At 38.0% G+C, this 17,415-nt stretch overlaps 1 pseudogene; it reads right to left on the reverse strand.

Annotated features, from left to right (window-relative positions):
* Positions 1–8,218: 8,218 nt before the first annotated feature.
* On the reverse strand, positions 8,219–9,146 carry LOC101020814 (annotated as a pseudogene).
* Between the last annotated feature and the right edge of the window lie 8,269 nt (positions 9,147–17,415).

Below are 17,415 nucleotides of genomic sequence, written 5' to 3' on the forward strand. Positions count from 1 at the left end.
TTGTTGATAATTTCTTTTGTTGTGCAGAAGCTCTTTAGTTTAACTGGGTCCCACTTGTCAATTTTTGTTATAATTGCAATTAAAAGCATGAGTTTTCATATATTAAGGGCTAAGTACTCATTATAATTAATGTAAAAGTCTTGTACCCAGACATTCATTGTAGCTTGAAGTTTCTGAAAGTTACACTGAGAGGTGAAAAATCAGGTCACATTTACAAAATAAGGAAACGTATTGGCCCTATGCTCCTCCAGGGCAGCCCAGGGTGGTAAAAACACAGTAAATCAATGTCTTCAAAATTCTGAGGACTGTGAGAAAATGTGTATCTGAAAGAACCAGTTCTTCAAGTTCTTCAAGATTGATCCTAAATGAGTAACTGGGCCTAAATTTAAAATAGAACCAAGTGGTCATTTGCTGACTAGGGATCACACACATACTCTGAGTTCCCTGAAAACCAGAAACTTTTTATCTTTAGAACTTTCAGAGCTCAGCTGTACCAACCAACCAGGGCTCAGCTATATTGACCAATCAGACCTAAACAAGTTTGAATTCTTCATTTGCATAAATGGACCTAATTAGGAACCTGGGTGGGAACTTTTGCTGTAAAACCTGAGCCTTCCCTTTGTTCTCTGGAACTCACTTTGGTTTTACATGAAGAATGTGTAGAACTCCTGTTTGCAAATTATTTACTGGAATAAAATCTCTTTCCTCCAAATTTCTTTTCAGGGAACTTTTGTTGACAATATGAATGGTTTCCAAACGAAAATTCCAAACTCTGGAGAAGAGGACTAGAAACAGGTTGATAGAGGAAAGGGCCATAAGCCAAAGAATGTAGGTGCTTTCTCAAAGCATTCTCAAAAATGGGCAAGGAAATGAATTCTCCCTGGATCGTCCAGAAGGAACTTAGCCTTGCAGACATATTTTAGAGTCTGATCTCAAGAACTGTCCAATAAATGTAGATTTTAAGACACTACGTCTGTGGTAATTTGTTTCAGCCACAAGAGAAAATACACTGACCAAATATATTAATTGTGCAGGCAAAGGAAAGACATTTTACATATTCATGCCCCCAAAACTTTACCTCCCTTTCCCTTATATAGGGAATTTACTATGGAAGGTGTTTTAATAAACAAGGATCAGGCATGAGGAAGAGTGTGAGGTTCAGGAAAGAAGAGATCCAAAGGACAGGGATGAGAGGAAGTCCTATGAGATTGGGGATGTTCCGAGCAGATAACTGTGTAGACTGCGAGAAAGCAACTGCTCCAGGCTGGAGCAGTCCCAGGCAGGGGCACAAAAGACTGACTGACTGCTTATCACTCATTTTACTGTCTTGGATGATGGTTTAGAGCTCTGCTTCAAGAACACTGAATACCTGGTTTTCATTACTTACTAACCAGGCAGATACATTTAACTCACTTTTATTTTTATTTTTGCAAAGTGGAAATAATGGTAGTGCTACCACATAGGGTTGTCTTGAGGGTGAAATTAATATGTACAGCATGCTTAAAACAGAAAAATTTATCGATAGGCACATGGAATATTGACTAAATATTCCCCTCCTTGAGACAGTTACAAATTGTATTATATACAAGTTTCAGCTGTCAAAAATATTTACCATCATAATTATATAACCATTAAGTATTGATTTAATCAACTTGTGGCTTAAGTATTTTGGGAAGCTGGGAGAGGGATTTGAAGTGTGTGCGTAGCGGGGGGATGAGTTGGATGGATAGAAAATCAAATGATAGGGTATCAATTGTAAAATCAAGACATAGCAGTATAAGCATATTGTTTAGAAATAGAAAAGTTAATATTGATTATCTCTAGGGATTATAACCTCACACTGGGGCAAAGTAAAGCAGGGAACTATTGATTTCCATTATAAGCCTCATAGAACTATTTTACGTTTTCAAGTATGTTCCTGTGTTCTTTGATAAAATTTAAAAACTTGAATAATGACGTTAATGTAGGTGATAGAACACATTTAGCAAGGTGGAGCAAGCCACATACGCTTCATTACCAAGAGTGTGAAAACTGGCATTCTTGACTCTATTGTCCAAACATATGAGCAAAAATTAACTTTAGAGTTTTGGAAATTGCAAACATCCAGCAAACTTTAGGTCTAATTTCCGATGATGCTTCAGAATCAGTGGTGCCCAACCTGAGTTGCAAATAAAAATGGTCGAGGCTATACATTGTAGCCACCTGGGGGACTTTTAGACCTTCCAGTGATCCAGCTCCACCCCAGACCAATTAAATCAGAAACTCTGGGGTTAGGATCCAGAGTACTAAACATCAGTACTGAAAGGTTTCCAGGTGACTATAATATGTGGCCAAGATTGAGAATAACTGTATGAAAACATTTTGGGCAGTGCTTGGTCAGATTTCGTTTTACTTATTGGCATTTTAGTATATAACACTCCACATTTATCAGCTTGGTAGGAACGGACATGGAACTGGTAGTAGTTTGGAAAAAAATAAAGTATGTGTCACACACCTCCTAAACATTGAAAAACATGTATGTTTCCTAAATATTATAATTTGGATTAGAACCATGTTTGATCACTTTGGTTAATTTTATCAAACCATAAATAGCTTTACACTAGTTTTTGAATTATTGAATGCATGAGTCAGACTCCTAAGCCTTAGAGATTTAAACACTGATTGTTACGGCTTAAACACACTGATCTCTGTGAATGCAGAATTTCCTAAAGAAATGAATGAATAATAACTAAATTACACCAGGAAGACCCAGTATTAATTACCACATAATTCATATGGCAGTTTATAAATCAGATACAAAATCCAATAATTATAGGACAATTGCTGTGTAATTTCCTTGACTCTATATAGTAATTACAGTGTAATTTTGTCAATAGTTCACATCACATAACCATAAAGAGAACTGCTATTACTTTGTATCCTGGAGTTGAAAATAACTAGCTAGATTATTCTAGCATCAGTTTGGAGAGGAATCAATATAAGATCTTCCCTCTAGATTAGGATCCAGAAATAATGTAAGCTTTTGCTTCTAATCTGCTCAGTATTTGGGACCGTACTAATTGATATGAGAGATATTTAATATGTAATGCAGTTGGTGCAGGAAGAATTTAAGCATTCTACCTGGTATTCTGAAATTGCCAACATTTAAGTTAAATCATATATAACTAAGCAGGTGAAAGCAGATATTCATGAGGAGGAATGTACTTTGATTAAAAACAAATTAGAACATAGTAGAAAATGCTGCTTTTCCTGTGGAGATATAGCTTAAATAGTTTTATGCTAGTTGAACTTGAGTTGGTCAATGCTTTCTTTAGCAAGGGTATAAACTATCATTTGCTTAGCTCCCCTCAGAAGTATCTTTTGTTTGTTTTGTTTTTGTTTTCATTTTTAAAAATATATGTTAGCTTCATTGGAAGCACACTATACTGGAGAGGTAAGAACACTCCACTGGGGAGGAGGAAAATGACTAGAATTACCATGTAATGGGTGAAGACCTTATATCGTCTTTTGGCCAGCACAGGGGTTTACAGTCTAAGACCAAATCTAAAGAAAGACAAAAGATTCTGCCCATGTTCAAGTAGAGATGGGATTGATACTGGGAGAATGAGATGTGGGTGAATTTCCTATGGTTCCTTACAGAGAGAATGCATGGTGCCAATAGCTTAGCAGAGTCATTTCATGGATTTCATGAACATGGCAAAGAATTGGTGACAAGACACTGGGGTATTTACCAGACCTTCACGACCCACAAAAGTGATTATTCTCTGACTGTCAGCTCCCTGAAGAAGAGATAAATCCCAAGCAGGATGGGATCCCAGAAATGTCCAGGAAAGCTTGTCTTTTCGATAGAGTCGTAGAGGTCCTCAGGCAGAGAACAGTCCCTTCTGATACTCTAGACTGAGATTCTAGATATCCTGGGCTTGAAATATTATATTCTCATTGTTTATAGTTGTGAAAGTGACAGCCACAATACTATTTGGAATGTTATAAAAATGAAGCTCAACTAAATAGTGAAACTCAATCTATTGACTCTGAAAGTTTTTCTGCCGGGTAAGGATGGCCAACTTCACTGGTAGCTAAGCTGCTGAACATTTATAATTGGAAACCATAGAAAGGATCAAAGGATCATTTTAAAAAATAGAGATAGGGTCTTGAGCTCCTGGGCTCAAGCAATCCACCTGCCTCGGTCTTCCAAAGTGCTGGGATTGTAGGTGTGAGCCACAGTGCCCAGCCAGAATCAACTTCTAATGACTCCAAAAGATAGGATGCCAACTCTCTGATTCCTGTCTACCCAAACATACTGAGGTAATTGCTAGCTAATCGATAAAGCAACAAAACTACACACAGGATGCACACCCCACTGAGGCAAGGTTTTGTAAATGGAATGAGTGGTTCCATGAATGTATTGTACCCTTTGTGTAGCCTGCAGTGACCACCACATCAGGTAAAAAGGAAAGAACACCAAAGCTTGGCCTTTAATACCCTCTACAAAGTGTCTTCAATATTAACTGGAGTCTTTCCTTCTACTGTGCACTTTTATGTATCCTATACTTAGTCATCAAGGATACTCATCTTTTGTTAAACATTGCCTGTAATTTCCTGCTACCAGATTCTTTCTTCCCTTTATCTGAAATGACCCATCCATCAACATGTCTCCTGTCCAGACCTCACTCATTATTTAAGGGCTCCATTTTCTTAGTCAAGAGGCTCCTTTTGCTTCTTGGAAACTCTACTCTTGTACTACATATATTTTTATATGTATTTTCTCTATTGGCTTATAAATTCCTGGAGGCAAGTGCCATGATTTACACATTTTTAGATAATTTCCAAGTAGTTATTATTGAATTTCACAATACAATAAAAACTAGAATGAATGTACCTGTTGATATTTCCTTTGTTAAATTTAAGCATTTGTAGGCTATATTAATTATTAGACCCCAGGATTACTGATCTATGGAGTAAGCATTTTTGATGCAGGTTTTTGAACCCTCTCCTTCCCCTGAAAATGTTTCTTTTATCCTAATATGACTATTAACAACTTGCTTTTTGAAGAACACCGAAGATTTGATGTAGGAATTCAAAGTGATCTCTCTGATAGTAACAGAAAACCTGATTCTGTTATTAGATATAGATGACACTCTTTGAAGAAGTTAAAGCTTAGCTCCTCTAAGACTTGAAGTCACAACAGATTTGAAAAAGGAAACAGTGGAGAAGAGCTCCTGTGTGCTGTCGGAAGAGCCCCAGATGGGGGTTCAGGAGAATGAGGGGCTGCCTCTTTCCTTCAGTAACTGGGCTGTATGAGTTGGGGTATGCCACAGAACACCTGAAAAATGAGTGGTTTAAGTTATATGAGCTTGAAGACACCATGAGTCTTAAGAAATCATGCTGTGAGTACATTTCTTGGAGAAAAATATTGTGATGAAAATAAAACAGCAGGCTGGGATAAAAATCTTGAACTATTGGAAAAGGTAATTATGAAGAAATAATAATTTTTCTCCCAAAGCTTGGCCTTAGGAAAATTATGGCGAATTTATGTATTTATTTATTTTTTTGAGACAGGGTCTCACTCTGTTTCCCAGGCTAGATTGCAGTGGGGTCATAACAGCTCACTACAGCCTCAAACTCCTGGGCTCAAGTGATCCTCTCGCCTCAGCCTCCAGAGTAGCTGGGACCACAGGTACATGCCACAACATCCAGCTAACTTAAAAACAAAAATTTATTTATTTTTGGTAGGGACAGAGTCTCACTATGCTGTCCAGGCTGGTCTCCGACTCTTGGGCTCAGGCAATCCTCCTGCCTTGGCTCAGCCTCTCAAAGTGCTGGGATTATAGGCATGAGCCATTGTGCCTGGGCAGCTAATTTAATTTTAATTATCTCTGTTTCTTCCCTCCCCTCAGTTATTTATCCTAGTTTCAATTCCAAGGGCATTGCTTCAGATTTCTGGATTGATTACAATGAAGGTATTTAGAAAAGCAGTTTAAGGTATTGTCTTCCTTTAGAACTCTTCGTAGAAGGCACAAGAATCCTGGTAAGTTTTCAAGATGTAAAGAGATTCTAGTGTTGGGATTTATAGGAATTCTCCCAGGTGCTGAAGCCCTCAAAAGTTTTCCCGCTTCCCCCATCCCCATCTCCGGAAAGATTTGAACAATTAGGAGAAATCATTGATTCTCATTATTAGACAGAGATGTCTATGATTAAGATTTCAATCATACTGACACCTGAGGAGCTTGGCTCTTGGTTAAAAACCAGTGGTGATTTTCTTTCTTGAGGCTTGACTATCAGCAATTACAAAGGTTTTCCCTGGCAGGCTCTTGGGAGAAGCTGCTCTTCCCATACCAGACTCCTTGCACAGCCAGTGTATTCCAGTCTCTGCAGGGAGCTGCACTCAAGCCCTCAGGCCCCTCTGGCAGGTCATGCTCTTCCCTATTTGCATTCCTGTTGCTGGCACCTTCATTCCTGAGGTTTCCCAGGCTGGATTGTAGTGTTGTCATCATGGCTCACTGTAGCCTCAAACTCCTGGGCTCAGGTGATCCTCTTGCCTCAGTCTCCAGAATAGCTGGGACCGCAGGTGCATGCCACCACACCAAGCTAACTTAAGAACAAAATTTGAGGCCTTAGGCGGGGGGCTTCTTCAGGCTCCTCTGCTGAGGCCTCCCTATGCGGGGAGGAAGGGGAAGACTTGAAGACTCAGTCCATGTCCACTCCTAGCCCTCCCTCCTTGCCCTCCTCCCCCAACCTCAGAGTCCATGCAGCTGTTTGGGGCTCTCTCAACAGTGAGACAGCCCCGCAGTCTGTGTTGATTCATCTGACCCACTGTCAGTGTGCTGTTCTCTGGGGGAAGATGGAATAAGGGGAGTTGGTACAGGTTTCTCTGGTTTTAGCCTCTTATAAGTGATTGCAGTAAGTGATTGAAGGTTTAATCCTTTCATTTTTGGCTTGTTGCTTTAATCGGCTCCTCTAACACCTGGAGGCTCAGCTCTCTCTCCCTGCTCAGTTGAGCTCCTGCTAGCACCTCTGCTTTCCAAACAACTGAAATATTTGAGCTCAGGTCAGCTTCCCAGAGCATGTGGAATGAAAATGTTTCAATAATCAATACACGACAGGGCCTAGCAACAAGCTGAGGATGACAGGAGCTCAACCGCCTTTCAGTCCAGTTGCTTATATCTGAGCACGAAGCTGTCTGTCACAAAGGTTCTGCACCGCACATTCCATGACCATGAAGACTTATTGCATGAGCATCAATTTTCCCTACAGCCTAATGCAATACCCAGCATGTAATTAGATGTTAATATATATTAATTTAAAAGCAATCATGATGTGTCAAGTAATTACTGAATATGTTGCGCAAACATTTTTATCAGGCTGTTACTCTTTCTGTCTCATGGGGGCAATTAACAAATAAATCCACCATAATACTCATATAAGATGAATTAGAATATAATTATTTAGAAAGTTTAGATTATTAAGGAAAATAATTCAAAGCAATATATTCTTAGAAACACACATAGGCTAGCAGTTATCTGGGAATATATATGTTACTAGAGTTCTTCTGTCTTTAAGAATGTTGAGGTCCCCAAATTGACCCAGTTACCTGTCTGAGCTAAATACACATTCACTTTTGCTTCCTAGTTCTGAGTATTGAGGTTGCAATTGACTTTCTCTTCTCTTGACCAAGATTTTCTTGAAATAAACCTAGAGGTGGTTTCTAAAATCATAATATGATTTTGTGAGGGATTGCAGTATGGGGATGAAATAGGTATGTTTTACAAAGTATAAATATTTGGGGCAGAATGAAATTCAGATTTTTGTTTGTGGGTTCAGGGAAATTGTAGCAGGCTAGGTTGGTGCTTATTGGCTTCTGAAAACATTTGATTTAACTAGATGAAGAAAATGGAGACAATATCCATTTGTCTATCTAATAGAAAAGTAGAAGGTCATTTATTTAGCGTCCTGCTCTAAAGACAGAGGCCACTCTGGTGAGTGTACTTCAAGACTATTTGTAAATATGCTAAACAATAAGACAAAATTTCAAAGTATCATGGTTACATGTTCTAGAGAAATTTAGAACATCATCATTGTTCTAAGAAATGTCCCTATGTACAAAATAAAGTCACTTTATACAAAATGAAGTGACTTCTCCTCAAACTGCCTAGTAAAAGTAGCCAACAATAGTGTAGGTGACACCCTCAAATAATACAAAGATTATTTTACATGCTGAACTGATTTGTTTTCCTAATCATGTTTTTTTTTTTAAAAAAATCAGTTATTTAATTAGGTTCTTCTTAAGACATCTAGAACACCAATTTGTGAGGATAAATTCCATTTGTAAGGGCAAACACAGATCGCAGGTAGCCCTGAAGCTGAGGAATAGCTTTAATTTTTGGTAAAATCTGGGAGTCCACAGCTTTCTGATCAATCTTGCACTGTCTGTAATCTCGTATTTCTCTTTTCCTGTGTCAAAGATCTCACCTTCCTGGTGTCTGGGCTTCTGCAGCTGCTTCTTCCTGAAGTTAGGCCTCAGTAAGATGTTTTGGGATTTTTACATTGCTGATATCAAGTTTGGTTGAGGTGGCAATGATAAATTTCCAGTGTGGTCTTTGTAGAGGAACTCAACTGAGGACCAGAGGTCCAGTCACAAATAACAAGCCACTAGCCAGCTGCTTCAGGAAAACCACACTCTTGACGCTGTGGTGTCCAGTGAGGATAATCAGAAGGGTCCTGGGGGCAATGCTGGCTCACAGTTTTCTCACGCTGCTGATTGAAGGGTTTTATGCCATGATTCAACAGCTTTCCAGGCACATCTTCAGTAGAATAGTATCTGGGCGTTTCATGAAGTTTAACCACCTGGGTACCACCATTCTTGTCACCAACTGGTTTTGTAACAGTTGCAAGAACTTGCTCCTTTGTTTTCTTTTCAACCTTGGATTTAGTGGCTGAGTACTTCCTCTCGTACATGGCCTTTCTGGAATATATAGCAGATCGAGAATACCTGCCAATTCCTCTGACAGGGACAGGATTGTGGCTGCAATGGGGCTTCCCCTTCTTGGGCATTTTAGCCTTGAGGTTACCCTTTTCCACCTTGCCACCAGCATCAGCTTCAGGTTTCTTCTCTTTAGTATTGGCTTCTCAACTTTTTCACCTGCCATCTTGCAAGATGGGAAAGAACCCTAATCATATTTTATATCATTTGATGCCCGGTAATTTTCCTAGTGTTCAAGGTTCATTTAATAATCATTTCATTAAAAAACCCAACATTTATAGTATGCAAAGTAGTTTTAAATAAAAGATTGTCAGATTTTGAAGGAAAAGAACCACTGAAATACAGCCCTAAATGTCATTCACAGCTGCTGAAAGTAAATTATATAATCTTCTGGGGAGTAATTTGGTATTATGAATGAAAATTATATGACATATATTTTTTCAATACTGCAATTCCCATTCTAGAAATTTACCATAAAGAAATAATGTTGTATGCACAGATATGTATACCAAGAATATTTAACACAGTCTGGTTTATATTACCGAAGAAATAGAGCCAAATGAAATGTTCAGCAACCGTCTTGGTAGCATAAATGAGCAGTCCTCAAAAGTGATGATGCAGATCTATGTATTTTTAGAACATATTGCTAAGTGGAAAGTAGTTCCAAAACAAAATATATAGTATAAAACATTTTTCTAACTTAAAAAATGGTTTGTTCACCTATAGTAAAAAGCTGGCAGGTGGTGAATTAGTTTTCAGTTGTGGTCATGTTTCGATGGTGGAATTATGGGTGATTTTTTACTCATCTGTATCTTCTGTTGTTTTCCCATAAGGAAAATAAATTCCTTATCTACTCTAGGTATTATTCCTGTAAGGAGTTAGGAAATAATTTCACCAATATTTTTTAGACAATAGAGTCTTATGATTATGTAAAACATGCCACATTAAAAAAATTTTATTTAACAGACATTTCTATAGCACTTACTATGTTCCAGACGTTGTTTCTCTCTGATTTTTCCTTCCCATTCTCCCTTTCATTCTTCCTTTCTCTTTTTCCTTCTCTTACTTAATTTCTTCCTCTCCCTTTCCTCCTTTATATAATTTTTATTGTGGTAAAATGTAGCATTTTTGGTGTATAGGTCTATGAATTTTGTTAAATACATATAATAGTATAGCATATTGACTGCAGTCAATACACAGAACAGTTTCATCCCTCCACCCTCCCAATTTCTTTAAATTCCTTTGTAGTAAACACTTATTATCCTAGCCCTGGGCAACCACCGATCTCTTTTCTCTTCTTGTTTTACTTAAGTGTTATATAATTGCAATTATACAGTATGTAACCTTCAGAGTCTAGCTTATTTTATTTAGCATAATGCACTTGAAACTTATTCATGTTAAGTATATCAAGAGCTTGTTCCTTTTTGTTGCTGACTAGTATTCAATTACATGGATATAGTACAGTTTGTGTATCCATTCATCAGCTGAAGGACATTTGGGTTATGTTCAGTGTTTTGTAATAATGCATAAAGTAGGTTGAATATTTGCATATGGTTCTTAGGTGAACATTGTTTTCATTTCCCTTGAGTAAATACCTAGGAGTGAAATTGCTGGATCGTATTGTTAGTATGTCTTTAACTTTATAAGAAACTGCCACAGTGTCTTCCAAAGGGGCTGTACCATTTTGCATTCTTGCCAGTAATGTATGAGAGTTCCAGTTGCTCTGTCTCCTTGACAACATTTGGCATTGTCAGAGATTTTTTTAATGTAGCAGCTTCATTTAAATATTTATAAATATTAATTCATTTAACTCTGTGAGATGAATAGTATTACTATCTCACTTTTATGAATGAAAAAATTGATATGGACATCAGATTCCTGTCTCAAATTCACACAGTCTGTAAGTGGTAGAGCTGAATTGGTACCCAAACAACCTAAGGCCAGAATATACATTCTTAATATACTATACTATACTTCTCTTTCTGTCAATACGGGAAAGAAAGGCTTGCTATAATTCCAGTGAAAACTTGAAAGTTCATCATTTCTACTCTTGGAAAGTTGGCTAAAATTTATTGAGTCTCAAATTAATTTGCCAAACATGTGCAGTGTGGCTCCATCTAGAACTATTCCTGTCAGCTAGTTGAAGGATGTCAGTAGGCCGGCTCCTGAGAGATCTTTCAGAATGCTGTAACTTGTTGGGTTCCCTGTGGTTCAGAGTCTTGCTGTCAGCCCTGCAAACCTAGAAATGTAATCCTTTTGTTATCCAAGAAATGACTGAACTCCAGTCATGCTGGAGGACGTAAGAGATAAAGTTCACAAGACAATGATATGTTAAACAAAATGGAAATTTATTAATTTACCATGAGAAATATAATGACCAAATGGAACAAATATTCATTTATATTTGACAGCACATCTTCCTGTAGAAAAACTTCATGGGAGCCAAATTATAATTAGAAGGTTTCTAGGTATGCCTAGAAACATAACTGGGAGAGTTCTCTGATTTTAATAGCCTGAAGCCTTTAAACATTCAATCATAAAACTAACTCCTGGAAGTTTGTGCCTAAAATATCCTCATTTGTTCATTTCCACAGTATGATTTAGTCTGCCCAGGGGTCACAGAGAATTATGAAGTGTCTTCCTTTCTGCTGCTGTAGCTCTGATCAACCCAACTTCTCACTGATGTCTTTGTTCCTTAGACATGGATCTTCTAATTACAATCAATTCATATTCATCTTCAGTAACCCAATATTTGTTGATCATCTATCATGTGCCAAGACTGTTCTATGAGTATGGGGTAGAGCTCATTTCAGGAATCATTCTGTCTTTCTAAAATTTTGAAGTATCTCTTCTTGTCTTTTTTTGGATCCATTTTATGTTGAGACTATCTATCTATCTATCTATCTATCTATCTATCTATCTATCTATCACCTCTAAGGAGAAACTCATTAATGAGGTCTTGATGGTGACCTCACTGTGGTTCCCATGTATTGACTTAGAACATGTATTTTTGAATTTGTGTGATTATTATTCATTTTTGTCTTTCTCCACAAACCCTCATTTCAACTCTAACCAATGTGTGAATATTTTAAAAGTCTAGATCCTTTGTACAACACATTTGCTCTCCTAAGCTGAATCCATGAATTTCAATTGGCTAAATGTCACTGTCTGGACATTTTTCTAGCTTCTCAAACTCAATGACTCACATCAAACCTGCCATTTTCTTCTAACAAACCAGCTTTTATTTTTTTAAAAATCTGCATTTAAAATTGTGTTTTAAGTGACTACAATCAGCATCGTCCAGCCATTCCATATTTTAGTTCTGCTCCCATTTTTCCTGCACCCAGTGTCATGTCAATGAGTTGACAAATTGGATGAAAAGCATTTTGTAAACCAAACTCTTTCTTTCATTTATCTGCTTATTTTCGATATGTCCAACTAGTGACATATATCATTAGACACTGACATTGGTGTGTGTTGTACTGCAAGTTTCTTGAGCAGTGGATCATTCTTTTTTCTTGCCGTTGTCTCAGGGAACTTCTCTGGGCTCCTTCTGTTTGAAATTTTGGGTCCCAACCACATTTTGCCTCAACACCACTTGCAATGGACTGAATCAAAGTGTCTGTGTTAAAGTCCTAACCCTTAAGATGATGGTATTAGGAGGTGGGACCTTTGGGGGGTGATTGGTGCCCCATAAAAGAGGCCCTAGAAAGATCCCTTGCCTCTTCTACCATGTGAGGAAACTGCCAAAAGATGGACATCTATGAATAGGAAGCAGGTCCTCACCAGACACTGAATCTGTTGGTGATTTGATCTTGAACTTCCCAGTCTCTAGACTTGTGGGAAATAAATTTCTGTTGTTTATAAACCACCCAGTCTGTGACATTTTGTTATAGCGGCCTGAACAGTCTAAGACAGATAGCCTAGAGCTTTGGTTTTGTGTGCCATTTCTTTCTTTGGTTGACTATTTCCTTTAGACCTTTTTCTGAGCTGCCATGTATCTATACTCCTCTTCCTGTTGCCCCAAGTTAGCCATATTTCATTCCTACCCTTCCTACCACTCTCCTCTTCTATGTTTTTCTTCTTTTTTCATCATGAATCCAGCCGCATTTGACCTCCTCTTCCCTTGCTTTCCTCATTTACCATTCCCTTCCATCCTGTCTTATTCCTTCTATTCTCTGCCTGCCTTGGGTGGAGACTGAAACAATGCCATCACTCCCTTGGCCAAAATGAAACCAGCCCATAGAAGACAGTTTTTGAGACAAATAAAAATGGATCCTCCTGGTCTTAAAGCTTGAAATTTACATTTGTCTTATCTGAATTCCTTCTTAGGAAACTGACTCTCAGGCCTCCCAGATGTTATTAAGGAAGTGAAACTCATCTTCCTTACCTCTCCCTAATTCCTGTTTTACCAACTGACTGCCTGCTTTCTGTTGACCAACTCCTCTTTCTTACCCTCCTAATTCCTGTTTTCTCACACATACTACATTCCTTCTCTGCTATGTAAACCCCAAATTTTAGTTGGTTTGAGAGATGCTTTTCAGACTGATCTCCCATCTCTTCAGCTGAAGCACTTAAATAAAGCCTTCTTCTTTGGCAATACTTGTTGTCTCTGTGATTGGGTTTCTGTGCAGTGAGTAATGGGACCTAGACCAAATGGCTGGTGTTTTCATATCAAAAACATTCAATATCTCTCAATGCAAGAAAACATTTCTCATTCACATTTACGAACACTTCAACCATATTAGCCAAGTTTGTACTTTCCAGCTTAATATTTATTATTTTCCTACAAAGAGCCTTGTTCCATTTAACATAGGGGTCCTTGTTTTTTCCTAGTATTCCCTAACATGTCTGCATCCCTTTTCCCAATCTTCAATTCATATTGATTGCTAAACTTATAAAGTTATTTTATTTCTCCTAATAGATGGAAGTCCTACTCCTTATGCAAATTCATATTTTCTTTAAGTCTTTTCTAGTACCCTTGATCAGAAAAGTATCCTTTGCAGCCTTCAAATTAGGAAAGAACTTTGTTTTTAGGTCAATTTTACTGTACTTAAAAGTTATTTGTATACATTTGTCCTACTCTGCCAGATTATACATTTAATGAAGGTTGAAGAATATTAGCTTTCAAATACTCATCCATGGACTAGTGGGTACTTTACCATTCGAGGAGCTTAATGACATAAATCTACCGTGTGAAAGAATGAGAAGATGAGTCACCGCAGTCTTAAACATGATTTCATTTGTTCTCCATTCATGTCATCATCTACTATGTAATTTTCTTCTTTAACCAGAGACATGTAGATTTCAGGCAAAGCTTGTACTTCGTTCTCTTCTGCCCCTTAAAACCTTCATTGTGCACCACAGACCTAGGGTGCCCATCTTTCCTTGAATTTCTGCTTTTCTGGATCTAGTTACAAGTGTGCAGGCTGCAGCCCGCCACTGTCCACTGGCTATGTGGGAATTTCCTGATATAATAGTCTGACCTGAAATGTCACCAAGGCAGGTTTGGGCTGGCTTCCAGCCCACTGCAAACAGCAGGTATAAACAGCAGTGTTCTGCTCAACACTTCACCAGTTAAGCTGTCATTAAAAGGGAAACACCTGCTACCCAGAGAGTCTTTATATTTTCACTTTACCGCAGGGGTCTTCTCTGGACTTGTCAACTGATTGCTTTGGGGCTAAGCTGGAAAAAAATACATTATCTCTCCATGTAACTATCAAGTAAGAAGTGTCCTCTGTGTGATTAGACCCATCCACAAAACAGGCCCATGGAGAGTCTGGAAGCACATACTATACCTTAGAAAAGCAGAAATACACTATGTCTGCTGTTATATGGAAGATGAGAACAGGAACATACAAAATCATTGTGCTGTTAGAATCCTGCAGTCAGTTGGAGTCCCTGTTCCGCAGCAGCTTCCTCTGTAATTCCAAAATTATTTGTTACAGAATAAAAGCAACATAAGGTGCTCGATCTGCAATCTTTTGAATTAGTATAGTTTGGGAGGTAGGAGGCACAAAGGTTCAAGTCCTAATTCTACATATCATTGCTTTACTTTGGGCAAAATTTTTAACTTTCCCAAGACTGCTTTATCAGTATAATGTGGTGATGAGGCCAAGTAATCTTAGAATTTACTTATTTAGTTCCAGTAGTCTAAGATTCTGTGACTAGTTGACGCTTCTTGACTCTGTACTTAAGCAACTTAAAGTGCGAATTGGTAGCATTTTATAAGGCAGAGCATTTTCTCAAGATTTACAGTGAAATCTCTGTGGTTTGTGCTTACAGAGGGGGCAGTGAATAGTTTGAATTATGGGATACTTTTTCAGAAATGCCATCTTTATTACTTTCAAATGGGTGCAGTAAATATGCTGGGCTAAGAAAACGTTGCCAGGATGTTTTGCCAAATATAGATCTTTTTGTGAATGTATCAGAATGATATGTAATTAACTTTTATTGTTTATACATCAGTGTGAGCTTTTAAAGTGCTTAAAAACAGTTTGTTGCCTTAAATGGTTTTGTGAGTACCTTCATTGCCAGACTTTTATTTACATGATGCCCTATAAGATGGTTAATTTTATGTGTCAACTTGACTAGGCTAGGGGATGGCTGTGAAAACATTATTTCTGGGTGTATCTGTGAGGGTATTTCTGGAAGAGATGAGCATTTGAATTGGTAGACTGAGTAAAGAAAATGGCCCTCACCAATGTGGGTGGGCATCATCTAACCTGTTAAAGGGCATCAATACAACAAAATGGCAGAGGAAGGGCAAGTTTACTCTATCTGTTTGAGCTGGGGCATCTGTCTTCTTCTGCTCTTGGACATCCGCATTCCTGGTTCTCAGGCTTTGGGACTTGGATTGAATTTCATCATTGACTTTCTTATTTCTCCATCTTGCAGGTGGCAGATAATGGAATTTTTCAGCCTCCATAACTGTTTGAGCTAGTTTCTACAATAAATCTCCCTTTATATATAATATATATCTATATCCTATTAGTCTGTTTCTCTGGAGAACTCCGACTCATTCATTCTATGTAAAATTTGTTGGTGCAAAGGTTAAAACTTACATTTTCTTATTATTAAAACTTCAAGATAAGTGATGTTTAGGATGTTTTGAATGATGATGAGTTGGGATTACAACATAGCCCTAGATACACACTTCTTTCAAGTAAGCATTCATTACTAAGCCTTGAAACCATGAAGTCTTTGCAGGCTTTGTCTTCACAGTCTTCACAGTTACCCCATTGTTTCAGAAGTTTTGCTTTCTCATTTTGTTCTAGCTTGAGGTACAAGTTGATGCTGAAAAATAAAAGAGATTCTTTGAGGTTCAAGGTCTTTGACTCAGTGAGCCACTGGCTGTCTCTCCTGCTCTTACCCTCTTACCCTTTGTCTTACATGTCCTAGTACCTAGTAGAACCTTAGACCCCTTCTTGTCTTACTGCCCCATTGGACCTGCCAACTCCAAGGCTCCTAAGTACAGTTCAGGAAATATCAGTTCCTATGGGGTAAAGCATCGCAGTTTAGGAAATGATAACTGATGGTCACTGACAACCAGGGTTCCCATCAAAGTCTTTAAATTCTTTATAAAGTCAGTAACTGTTGAATACCTGCCATGTATAAGCTATAGGGGTTGTACAAAGATGAATAAGATACAGCCGCAGTCTCAGGAAAGTTGTTTGCAACTTGGTAGAGGAGGCTAATTTCATCATAATTGTATTTCTAATTTCTAGGAGAATGGATTTCTTTTTGTCCTCAGGCTTTAATATCCACAGCAGTATGCAGAAAGTATCACCTTCTCAGCACTGGTGCGGTCACCTTTTTCACTATGCCAAGGGAGAAGATGACATCAACACATTATTACTTGGCTTAATTGCAGCTTCCGTAAAACAAATAATAGGCACAATTATGTGAAACCACAAAGCAGCCTAATGACATATTGAAAATCCCAGAACAAGTGAATAGGGAGAAAGAATATGGAATTTTTTTCAAAACAAAAATTAAACTGATTTTTTGGGGGTAGGTTGGGGTGGGTGAGGATTTTGGCCTAGGCCAGCATGAACTGATAGAACATGTGAAGGCAGAAAAAATAATGAACTAGGATCTTTCTACCATCCTCCATCAAGACGGAATCTTTGCTGACCTCTCCGTATTACTTCAATGCTTCTAATAGTGTTGGAAAGTAATAGCACAAAAGCTTGCTTTATTTGGTGATGGAGAAGCAAAGCCAGACCTGCTCTTTGTGTGGTGTGACCCAGGATACCTCAAGGCCAAGATGACTTCCAATAGTTCTTTCCCTTAACCCACAGCAACCAAAATTCCCACCATTAGAATTTTTATGTAGGTGCTTTCTAGAAATGTGTGCTCTGTGGATAGATCAAGACCTTATTATTTATTTAGAAGTCTAATATCTTGGGTAATGTCTTAGTCTGTTTTCCACT

This window comes from Papio anubis, chromosome 8 (assembly GCF_008728515.1).
Source record: "Papio anubis isolate 15944 chromosome 8, Panubis1.0, whole genome shotgun sequence".
Classification (NCBI taxonomy): domain Eukaryota; kingdom Metazoa; phylum Chordata; class Mammalia; order Primates; family Cercopithecidae; genus Papio; species Papio anubis.